Genomic DNA, 11,238 nt, shown 5'->3' with positions numbered 1-11,238 from the left:
CTCTTCTAGCCATCATCAGAGTCTACCTCTAGGTACCTAGAGGATTTATACTTTGGACAGAACTTTGCATGCTTGTGTTCTTTCCTAAATAGGACGCATCCCTTCGAACAAGCATGTATCTGCTCATACAGCATCTTAAGTGCATGAAGGAGTTTCTATGACTCGTACATGCTCTTTGGCAGAATATGGCCCTCTAGAAGCAGGATGCCAATCATGGCCAACATCTTATTGAAGCCTTCTTGACTCAAGTTTAACTTAGACTTCAACCCCATTAAGCGTCCAATGGCATCTAGTTGAGACACCATTGACCGATCATGAAGGGGTTTCTGTGCTGAGTCCATCATGTCGTAGAACGCCTGTGCGGTTGCCTCCATCTCCTCCTTCTCACATCCCTCATCGAACTGTCCTTGATGAAAGTCATCTAACATGTCTGCTACCCCCGCATCAGCATCAAAAGCCTCCACCCATGGTCACACCCCATCCTCTCTCATACGATGGGCTTCACCATGGTGGACCCACTGGGTGTAGTCCGGCGTAAATCCATTCTTCACAAGATGTTTACCCATTTCCACCTTGTTTACCCTTCTCCTGTTTCCACATTTGCTATAGGGACACAAAACTAGACAATGTCCTTTAGTAGCCTTGCCAAATGCACTATTCAAGAAAGCATCGGTCTTGTTCATCCATTCCGTGGTGTAATCCCTCTGACTTCTCCAGCCCGTGTACATCCACTGACGGTCATCCATCCTCTAACATATGTATCAGCGAGTAATGTAACCATCAATTGCATCTACATGGTGTTCCTACTATCTAATAGGTGAGGATAGGTTCTAATCCCACCCACGGATGCGTAGATGAGGTTAGTTTCCATGCTCTACTCCTATCCGAGACAGAATTTCGGCAACACCTCCTCGTTGTTCTCTAGATACACGTCCTACCAAAGAAGAGTGTGTATCCAGAGAACAACAGGGAGATGATACCAAAACTCTATCTCGGACTGGAGCAGACCATGGAAACTAACCCATCTACACATCCGTGGGCTATCCAAAAAACGTGGATAATCCGAAACAGATACGGTCATAGATATACAAAGATCTACATACCTCCAACCATATCTCTTTTGAACGGGAGACACCTAACTAGGTTACATGATCTACGACCATGATACAGAAAGAGGGGTTATACCTAGGGTGGCGGTGGAGTTAGGCTAGCGGGGCCATGGCGGGTCGGTGCAGTGGCAAGGCGACATGGTGCAGGCAGACCGGCACGGCGACGGGAACTCCGACTTGGCTTCGACGGGCTCTTCTCTACAAAAATGGAACAAAATACTGTCATTTTAAAAAAATTCGGCAGAACCTCTCCTGCACGGTGAGGTTTCCAAAACCTACAAAAAACAACGGCACAATGGCCGACAAGCACATATGTCTCAAGAGAAGCCATGTAGTTTGGATATCAATCCATGCAGAAGAATATATCCAAGTAGTACCACTACTTCTACTACTACTTCCACTATTGCTACTACTACTACCACTAGTTCTACTACTACTACTACTACCACTATTGCTACTACTACTACCACTAGTTCTACTACTACTACTACCACTACTTCTACTACTACTACCACTAGTTCTACTACTACTACCACTACTTCAAATACTACTACTACCACTAGCACTACTACTACAACTAATACTACTACAACTATCACTACCACGACAACAACAAGAGAGAGGGCATACCTGACAGGCGTCGAGGGTAGGGGCGAGCGGCGTTGGGGTCAGGGTCGCCGGAGTCTGGAACGGGGTCGGGCACGGGCGGCGTCGGGGCGAGTGATCCATGGGGTGTGGCCGAGGGCAGGGCCGGCTCCTACTACTACTACTACTCCTCCTCCTCCCCTCCTCCCCCTCCTCCCCCTCCTCCTCCTCCTCGCCTCCTCCTCGCCTCCTCCCCCTCCTCCTCCTCCTCCCCTCCTCCACCCGCCAGCGTTGGTGGGCTAGCGTGGGCGAGCTGGCCACGCTCGGCCACACATGAGCGCGGGGGTGGGGGCTGGTGGGGGCAAGGGTAGGCACCGGTGTGCGGCACGGGGACAGGATATGGCGGGCGGCGCACGACAAGGGGAAGGGCGATGGCACGCGGCGTCGGTGGTGGCCCAGTGGCTAGCGGGCGTGGGGGCAGGCGTCGGCGCGTGGCACGGGGATGGGTTGCGACGAGTGGCACACGGCGCAGGGAAGGGCGGTGGCGCTGAAAGCTCCAGTTTGGTTTTGGTTAATGGATGAAAGCATAAGTGCTAACCTAGTTTATCAAGATGATTATGAGATAGGTAGCACTACTCCAAGTGATGAAGCAATGGCGAAGATCATGACAATGGTGATGGCGTGGTGATGGTCAAATGCTTAAACTTGGAAAAGAAGAAAGAGAAAAATAAAAGGCTCAAGGCAAAGTTATAAAATGTAGGAGCCATTTTGTTTTAGTGATCAAGACACATAGTGAGTGTGATCACATTTAGGATAGATAGCCGTACTATTAAGAGGAGTAAAACTCATATCGAAATGCGGTTATCAAAGTGCCACTAGATGCTCTAACTCATTGCATATGCATTTAGGATCTAGTGGAGTGCTAACACCCTTGAAAACATTTGTGAAAATATGCTAACACATGTGCACAAGGTGATACACTTGGTGGTTGGCACATTTGAGCAAGGGTAAGATACTTCACCGGTGGAGTGTCCGCCCGTAGAGTGTGGACAGTCTGACGGTGCCACCGGCGCCCTAGATAGAAAAGTTGGAGGTCACTGTAAGTGACCGGACGCTGGATTTAAATTGTCCGGACGCTGGAAGTATGGGTCCGGTCGAACTAACGGGTTAGCACAGTATCCAGGGTTTTGCACCAGACGTTGAGGTGTGTCCGGTCGAGATGGACCGGATGCGTCTGGTCGAAGAAAACCTTGTTTGGAACCTTACTATAAACAACAGTACGCTAGGGGTACAGCGTCCGGTCACTTGTGCCAGAGCGTTCAGTCGCTACTTAGCCATTGCGATCAAGTGGTTCCTGTTGAATGGATAATGACATGTGGCTTACATCGGTTGATCGGACGCTGGGCCTAGAGTCCGGTCAGTCTGACCGGAGTGTCCGGTCAGCCCGCATTGTGCCCAGTAAAGGGGTACAATGGCTCTATTTGATGGGGCTTCTATTTAAAGCCCCATGGCCAGCTCAAGCTCCATCTCTTGCACATTTTCATTGACATAGCAACCTTGTGAGCTTAGCCAAAGCCCTCCCACTCATCTCCATCATTGATCCATCATCATTGTGAGATTGGGAGAGAATCCAAGTGCATTGCTTGGTCTTCCTTGGTCTTCAAATCAAGCAAATGAAGAATGGCACATTTGTGAGTCAAGGCAAGTATATCAAGGACATGCTCAAGAAGTTTGAAATGGACGAGAGTAAAGCTATTACTACACCAATGGGGATAGGTGGAAGCTTAGATAGTGATGCTAGTGGCAACATGGTGGATTAAAAGATGTATCAGTCTATGATTGGAAGCCTACTCTATGTGACCGCATCAAGATCGGATGTGATGTTTAGTGTATGCATGTGTGCTAGATTTCAAGCCTCACCAAGAGAAAGTCATTTGAAGGCAACTAAGAGAATATTGAGGTATTTGAAGCATACACAACATGTTGGATTATGGTATCCCAAAGGAGCAAGATTTGAGTTGATTGGATATTTGGACTCCGATTATGCAGGATGCAAAGTTGAGAGAAAGAGCACATCAGGCACATGTCAACTATTGGAAAGATCACTTGTATCTTGGTCATCAAAGAAGCAAAATAGTGTAGCACTTTCAACCGCCGAAGCGGAGTACATTTCGGCCGGTAGTTGTTGTGCTCAATTACTTTGGATGAAGGCTACCTTGAGTGACTTTGGGATCAAATTCAAGCAAGTGCCATTGCTATGTGACAACAAAAGTGCCATAAAGCTCACCAACAACTCGGTTCAACACTCAAGAATAAAGCATATAGATGTCCGTCATTACTTCATAAGAGATCACCAACAAAAAGGGGACATTTGCATAGAGAGTGTGGGCACCGAAGATCAACTTGCCGACATATTCACCAAGCCACTTGATGAGAAGAGGTTTTGCAAGCTAAGAAATGAATTGAACATACTTGACTTCTCCAATACGTGTTGATGCACCCCCACTATATGACATGCCTCTCCTTCGAGCCAAGCAAGGTAAAGTTGATTGACATGTCATCCATACATTGCTAAGGACTTGTTTAGTGTATCTAGACATATTTCCCATTTGAATAGGCTCATTCATGAAGATTAAATGAATTTGATGCTTGTATGGTACCACTATTGCTTGTATGTTTGAAATGATCTAGTGGTAGCATATAACATGTTTATGGGCTTGTAAACCTAGTGTTTGATTTAGAAAATGAGCTATTAGTGTTTAACTCAACATGGTACAAGATAACTCTTATTTGGAGGTGTGAAGAAGCTTATCCTTGGATCAAACTGAGTTAAATATCTTTTCCAAGTAATCTAGATTGAACAAAATTGGGAAAATGATCCTCACTTCACATGGTTTCACCCCAACCTATCTATAATTTGAGGTCACCTTTGGTGCTAATTTTTTACATTGATAATCCTACCCTATCTATACTTTAAGCCTTTGTGGTCATTGATGACAAAGGGGGAGAAATAGTATACAAAGATAGTGAAAAGACAACAAAGAAACAAAGGGGGAGAGATAAAATATGACAAAGGAAGGGGATCAATTAAAATTTTGAGCATACAAATAGGGGGAGCAAGCTCATGAACCTATATGGTGAATTTAAATGTGCATTACATATGTTTGCTTGCATGGCATAAATCTTTAATTTCAATATCCATGCTTGTATGCTAGTTGTAGGTTTGAATGTTGAAATGAAAAACTAGCATGCATAGGCTAAAGTAACTAGACCTATGTTTATTCTATGGAAACTAGACCCTTATTTGTAATATTGATCTCATGGGGTATTCTAGTTTTTGTGTATGTCTAGTTACTAATGATGCTAAGGATGGTATATTGGTGCACTCCGATTGGTATCACGCTTCAAAGGTCCATCTCTTATACCTTAGCATCATTTGGTAGAAATTGTCTCCTATGTTTCCTATCTAATCATATGTGCAAAGCTTCAATCCAAACTCTTAGCACATATGTAGGGGGAGCAATTGCTATCATATGGAGTTCATGAAACTTGTCCATATCGTTTACACATGGTAAATATGCTTGGGCAAGCAACATGGATTCAAATGAACTTTAATTCATATCTTTGTATAAGGGTTGTCATCAATTACTAAAAAGGGGGAGATTAAAAGCTCCAGTTTGGTTTTGGTTAATTGACGAAACCCTAAGTGCTAACCTAGTTTATCAAGAACATTATGAGATAGGTAGCACTACTCCAAGTGATGAAGTAATGGTGAAGATCATGACAATGGTGATGGCATGGTGATGGTCAAATGCTTAAACTTGGAAAAGAAGAAAGAGAAAAACAAAAGGCTCAAGGCAAAGGTATAAAATGTAGGAGCCATTTTGTTTTAGTGATCAAGACACTTAGTGAGTGTGATCACATTTAGGATAGATAGCCATACTATTAAGAGGAGTGAAACTCATATCGAAATGCGGTTATCAAAGTGCCACTAGATGCTCTAACTCATTGCATATGCATTTAGGATCTAGTGGAGTGCTAACACCCTTGAAAACATTTGTAAAAATATGCTAACACATGTGCACAAGGTGATACACTTGGTGGTTGGCACATTTGAGCAAGGGTAAGATACTTCATCGGTGGAGTGTCCGCCTGTAGAGTACGGACAGTCCGACGGTGCCACCGGCGCCCTAGATAGAAAAGTTGGAGGTCACTGTAAGTGACCAGACGCTGGATTTAAATTGATCGGACGCTGGAAGTCTGGGTCTGGTCGAACTAATGGGTCAGCACAATATCCAGGGTTTTGCACCGGACGCTGAGGTGTGTCCGGTCGAGATGGACCGGACGCGTCCGGTCGAGATGGATCGGACGCGTCCGGTCGAAGAAAACCTGGTTTGGAACCTTACTATAAACGACCGGACGCTGGGGGTACAGCGTCCGGTCACTTGTGCCGGAGCATCCGGTCGCTACTTAGCCGTTGCGATCGGGTGGTTCCTGTTGAATGGACAATGACATGTGGCTTACATCGGTTGATCGGACGCTGGGTCTAGAGTCCGATCAGTCTGATCGGAGCGTCTGGTCAGTCCGCGTTGTGCCCAGTGAAGGGGTACAATGGCTCTATTTGATGGGGGCTTCTATTTAAAGCCCCATGGCTGGCTCAAGCTCCATCTATTGCACATTTTCATTGACATAGCAACCTTGTGAGCTTAGCCAAAGCCCTCCCACTCATCTCCATCATTGATCCATCATCATTGTGAGATTGGGAGAGAATCCAAGTGCATTGCTTGAGTGATTGCATCTAGAGGCACTTGGTATTCGTGTTGCACTGCGGATTTCACTTGTTACTCTTGGTGGTTGCCACCACCTAGATGGTTGGAGCAGCGGTGGAGGATTAGCACGAGTTGGTGATTGTTCGTGGTCATCTTCGGTGATTGTGAGGGGAGTTGTACCTTCCTTGACGGAGTGCCGAAAGGTAACTCTAGTAAATTGCTCGTGTCATTGAGTTACCTCACTTGTGGGTCGGTTCTTGCGGTGTCCTATCGTGTGGACGAGGTTTGTGAAACACCTCTTAGCCGCCGAACCACCAAGTGTTGGTCGACACAACGGGGACTAGCGTGTTGGCAAGCACGTAAACCTCGGGAGAAAAATCAGTTATCTCTTGTCATTTGCATTCTCCCGGTGATTAGCTTAATTTTCATCTTGTGATTGGTTCATCCCCTACATGGCGGTATAATCACCCCACTCACCTATTTACATTCTTGCAAACTAGTTGATACAAGCTCTTTAGTGTAATTAGAATTGAGAGCTTACTTTATTATTTACATTCATCTAGTTGAGCTCTTTAGAGTAGCAAGATTGAGAGCTCTTAGTGAGTAGTTACATAGCAAGTCTGGGTGCCTTAGTAATCATTGCAACTAGAATTGTTGGATAGGTGGCTTGCAACCCTTGTAGTGCTAGAGCAAGTTTGCATTACGCTATTTGTCATACTAATTAAATTGCTCTAGTTGATTTGTAGATTTTTAAATAGGCTATTCACCCCCCTCTAGCCATATTAGGACCTTTCAGGCGCGCGGCGTCGGCGGCGGCCCGGTGGCTGGCGGGGGCGGGGCCAGGCGCCGGCGCGTGGCGCGGGGATGGGCTGCGGTGGGCAACGCGCGGCGCGGGGAAGGGCCGCCGCGTGCGATGTCGGTGGCGGCCCGGTGGCTGGCGGGCACGGGGGCAAGCGCCGGCGTGTGGCGTGGGGACGGGCTACGGCGCGTGGCGTGCGGCGTGGGGAAGGTCGTCAGCGTCGGCCTGGTGACACATGTAGAGATGTCCTGGTTTATAAGCATCGTACATGACAACGTGCACAAAATCTTCTGAAATTTTTATCATAGCCTCCACATATGATATCACGACATCTCAACAAGTTTCATGATTTTCGGACTTCGTTTGCTTTTTATAGAATTTAAAAATAATTCGCACGCAAGTTCGCGGTCATGTTTCGTGAACAAGATGTCCAAAATTTTGGGTCCGTTCCTGGATATGGCCTCACACTATACTCAGTAACATAACTATCATTTTTTGAATCATTAAACTCCATTATTCGTACCACGTGCAGTTCAAATTTATATTTTTCAAAAAAAAAATCAAGTAAACGAAATAAAGTAACTAAATATATCAAAAAGCCAAAAAAATCCCCAAATTCTAACGAGGAGTTCCTGGTACTTTAAAAGGGCTGCACAAAAAATTTGGAGGCCAAAAACAAAAAAAACTTTGTCGAGCGTCGGGGCATGGCACTCGACAAAGGGGGTCTTTGCCGAGTGCCAAGAATAAGGCGCTCGACAAAGAGGTTTTTTGAATTTTTTTTAGAAATTTTCTCTTTGGCAAGTGTCTTCACAGGAGCACTCGGCAAAGATATTTAAAAAAAATGTAATTTTTGAATTTCTCCCTTTGCCGAGTGCCGAAGCTGTTAGGCACTCGGCAAAGTATTTTTCAAAAAAAAATCTTTGCTGAGTGCCTAACAGCAGGCACTTGATAAAGAAGGACGTGGCCGAACACCGTTATACGGGGCAGCCTATGCCGAGTGCCACGCTTTTGCCGAGAGTCTGGCACTCGGCAAAGAAGTCATTTGTCGAGTGCCTTTTTTTTGCTGAGTGCAATTATTTGCCGAGTGTGGCACTCGGCAAAGAAGGTCTTTGCCGAGTGCCCGATTTTTTACACTCGACAAAGCAGTTTGCACTTGACAAAGGCCCTGTTTCCAGTAGTGGGGGTAACTAAAAGCATCTAGCCAAACACGCAAATTTGAATATTACTGTATGCATCAGCACATTCCACACAAGCGGCCTGTTCGTTTGGCTGTGGCTTGTCGTAAACGATCGTAAATTTCTAGCCGGAACAGTATTTTTCTCTCACACAAACCAGCCAGCAGTACTTCTTTACGAACCAGCAACGATACGAACCAGCCAACCGAACAGGCTGAAGAATGATGGTGTCATGAGTTAATTTTGCCTAATGAATGAAAACCGTCTAGTTTCTCCTAGATTGGTCACCTTTTTTATTAAGTTTTTCATACAATCTAAGCTTAGACATAGGCCATATTCGCTTCGCTGAAAAGTCATGGCTAAAAGTATTATTCGTTGATTTATTGTGAGATAAAAACATTGTTCGTTCGCTGAAATAGTACGAGTCATAACACAAGCGAACATGGCCTTTTTGTTTATAAGTATCCTGTCAAATAGTGTAATCATATTTCATTTTCGCCCCACGAGCCGCTGCAATGCATGCACAGTGAACTTCTGTGGAAACTGGAAGATAAAAAAGGTAATATATATTCTGATCGTAGATGGCGACCAACCTGCTAGAAATGTCTAGAGCACACATTGTCTGCCATAAGCTAGCCCTTTGCCGTTTAAGTACCTCAGCGTGCGCCGGCATGACAAAGAAACCGTATGCCGAAAGAGAATTCATGTCTGATAAGCGCATCTGATCGCGGTGGCCATTAGCCAAGTGGCCTGCTGATAGATGGGATTAGTTTTATCAACTATATATACATCTGGCGTGCAGAAACTGCACAAGTGCAGAGAACACCATTGCTGGACATGCGGTACATGCATCAACCTCAAACCCCACTTAAAGTGGCATAATCTAATGCATGTCGATCATGTCACCAATTCTGTGAAAAATAAAGGAAGTTAACCAACTGGTTTTTGGTCTAAAAGTAATACTGTTTTTCTTAGTCGGCGAAAAAGAAAGGGTGATGGATGTGTAGGATTATCGGCAAGTTAGCTTTAGTAAGTCCTTGGGTCACATACTTTTGGATATAGTATTTCTATTCAAGGTATTGGGAAAAGATCGTCTAAATTTCCACTGAACTGCCTAATCCCTTAGGGCATATACTTTTGGATATAGTATTTCTAGTCAAGGCATTGGGAAAATTAAAGATGGCCTAAATTTCCACTGAACAAATAAAGTTAACAGTTGACACAGAAGGTTCATCTATCTTTTATTCATATATGTCCAGTGCTAGTACACTTGCATAGTTGCTTAGCATTTCAGCTCCATATATTGCTTTGATTTTATTCATGCAGTATTGGAAGGCCTGCTCATTACCAAGCCCTTTTTCCTCAGCATCCACAAGACCACGAGTAGAGATAACAACCATTATCCAAACCCATATACGGTTGATATTGAGACCAAACTAAAAGACTGCTTGAAATACAATATTCTAAAACACGGTAGCAGAATTTATGATTAGCACATGTTTATTGTATTACCACATTGTCAAACCAAGGACTAATTAGGTTTAATAGATTCGTCTCGCAAATTAGTTTCAAACTATACAATTAGTTTTGTAATTAGTCTATATTTAATACTCTAAATTAATGTTAAACATCCGATGTGACAGAGACTAAAATTTAGTCCGTAGAACCAAACACTCCCTAAGTTTAGCTGACTGCTTTATTTGCCGCCCTGCCTGTTTCTAGTTTCCTGCAGAGACAGAGATTTAAGATTAGCAATGCCATCGCAGACGACAATCTGAAGCATAATGGTTAACGTCCGTATACAACGTCGATCAAGGCCCTCAAGCCCCTCATGGTTCATGGTTTCGCCACTACCGTTTGGACAGACGCTCTTGAATTGGCGGCTGGCCGGCGGGTGCGCACTGGAGATTCGGGGCTTATTTGGAACGCAGGAATTTCATAGGAATCACACAAGAATTTTATAGGAATCAGTTCAATTTTATAGGAAAAACGCAGAAATAAGAAAAAAAATCCCGCATTCCAAACAGGCCGTCGAAGGCTGTTATAGCAGACAGATCGAGTCGGCTATTTCTGCATGCGCTGCGATGGACCCGACCACGCATTCGCCAGCTCAGTAGCTCACTCACTCGCTCCCTATATAAACAGCGTTGGTGATCGTCAAGGGCAGTCAAGTTCACCGATCGCAGTCCATAGCTACCCGATCCCGCCACTCTAGCCATACCACAAGACTAGCTGCCAGTACTACATGATCACTACATCCTTCTGCTGGCAGATGAGGCCCCGCGTTCACGTGGCCTACCTTCTCGTGCTCGCCGTGATTGTAACCTCGGGGCCTTTCATGGAAACGTCAATGGCGCGCATGATGATCCGCGGCGTAGACCCACCCAGTGAGCTGCTACCAGTGCCGGTGCCGGCGCCGCTCGTGGTCACTGCTGGGCGGGGGAACGCGGTGAAGGCGACGGCGGAGGGCGAAGCCAAGAGAGAAGTTCCGGGCGGGCCTGATCCGCAGCACCACTGAAATTGAATTATTGAACCATCACTACGGGGTGCAGTGCATATTTTAGTGGATCAACCCAATGACCCAAAATACGAAGTGTAATATAAACACAGTACCTAATAATTTGATCTACTAAGTTTTAGTTATAGACAGTTGGCGTGTTTGTTGGTTGGTTTCTGGGCTGGTTTGGGCTGGCTGGTATTGGTTTGTTGTGAGAGAAAAACATTATTGGCCGGTTGAATAAGCCTGGCTGAAACCAACAAGCGAACAGGATGAGTGTTGATTTGGCTGTGTTGTTGTGTAA

Source organism: Miscanthus floridulus, chromosome 16 (genome assembly GCF_019320115.1).
Source record: "Miscanthus floridulus cultivar M001 chromosome 16, ASM1932011v1, whole genome shotgun sequence".
Lineage (NCBI taxonomy): Eukaryota > Viridiplantae > Streptophyta > Magnoliopsida > Poales > Poaceae > Miscanthus > Miscanthus floridulus.
Note: the sequence above shows the minus strand (reverse complement) of the source record.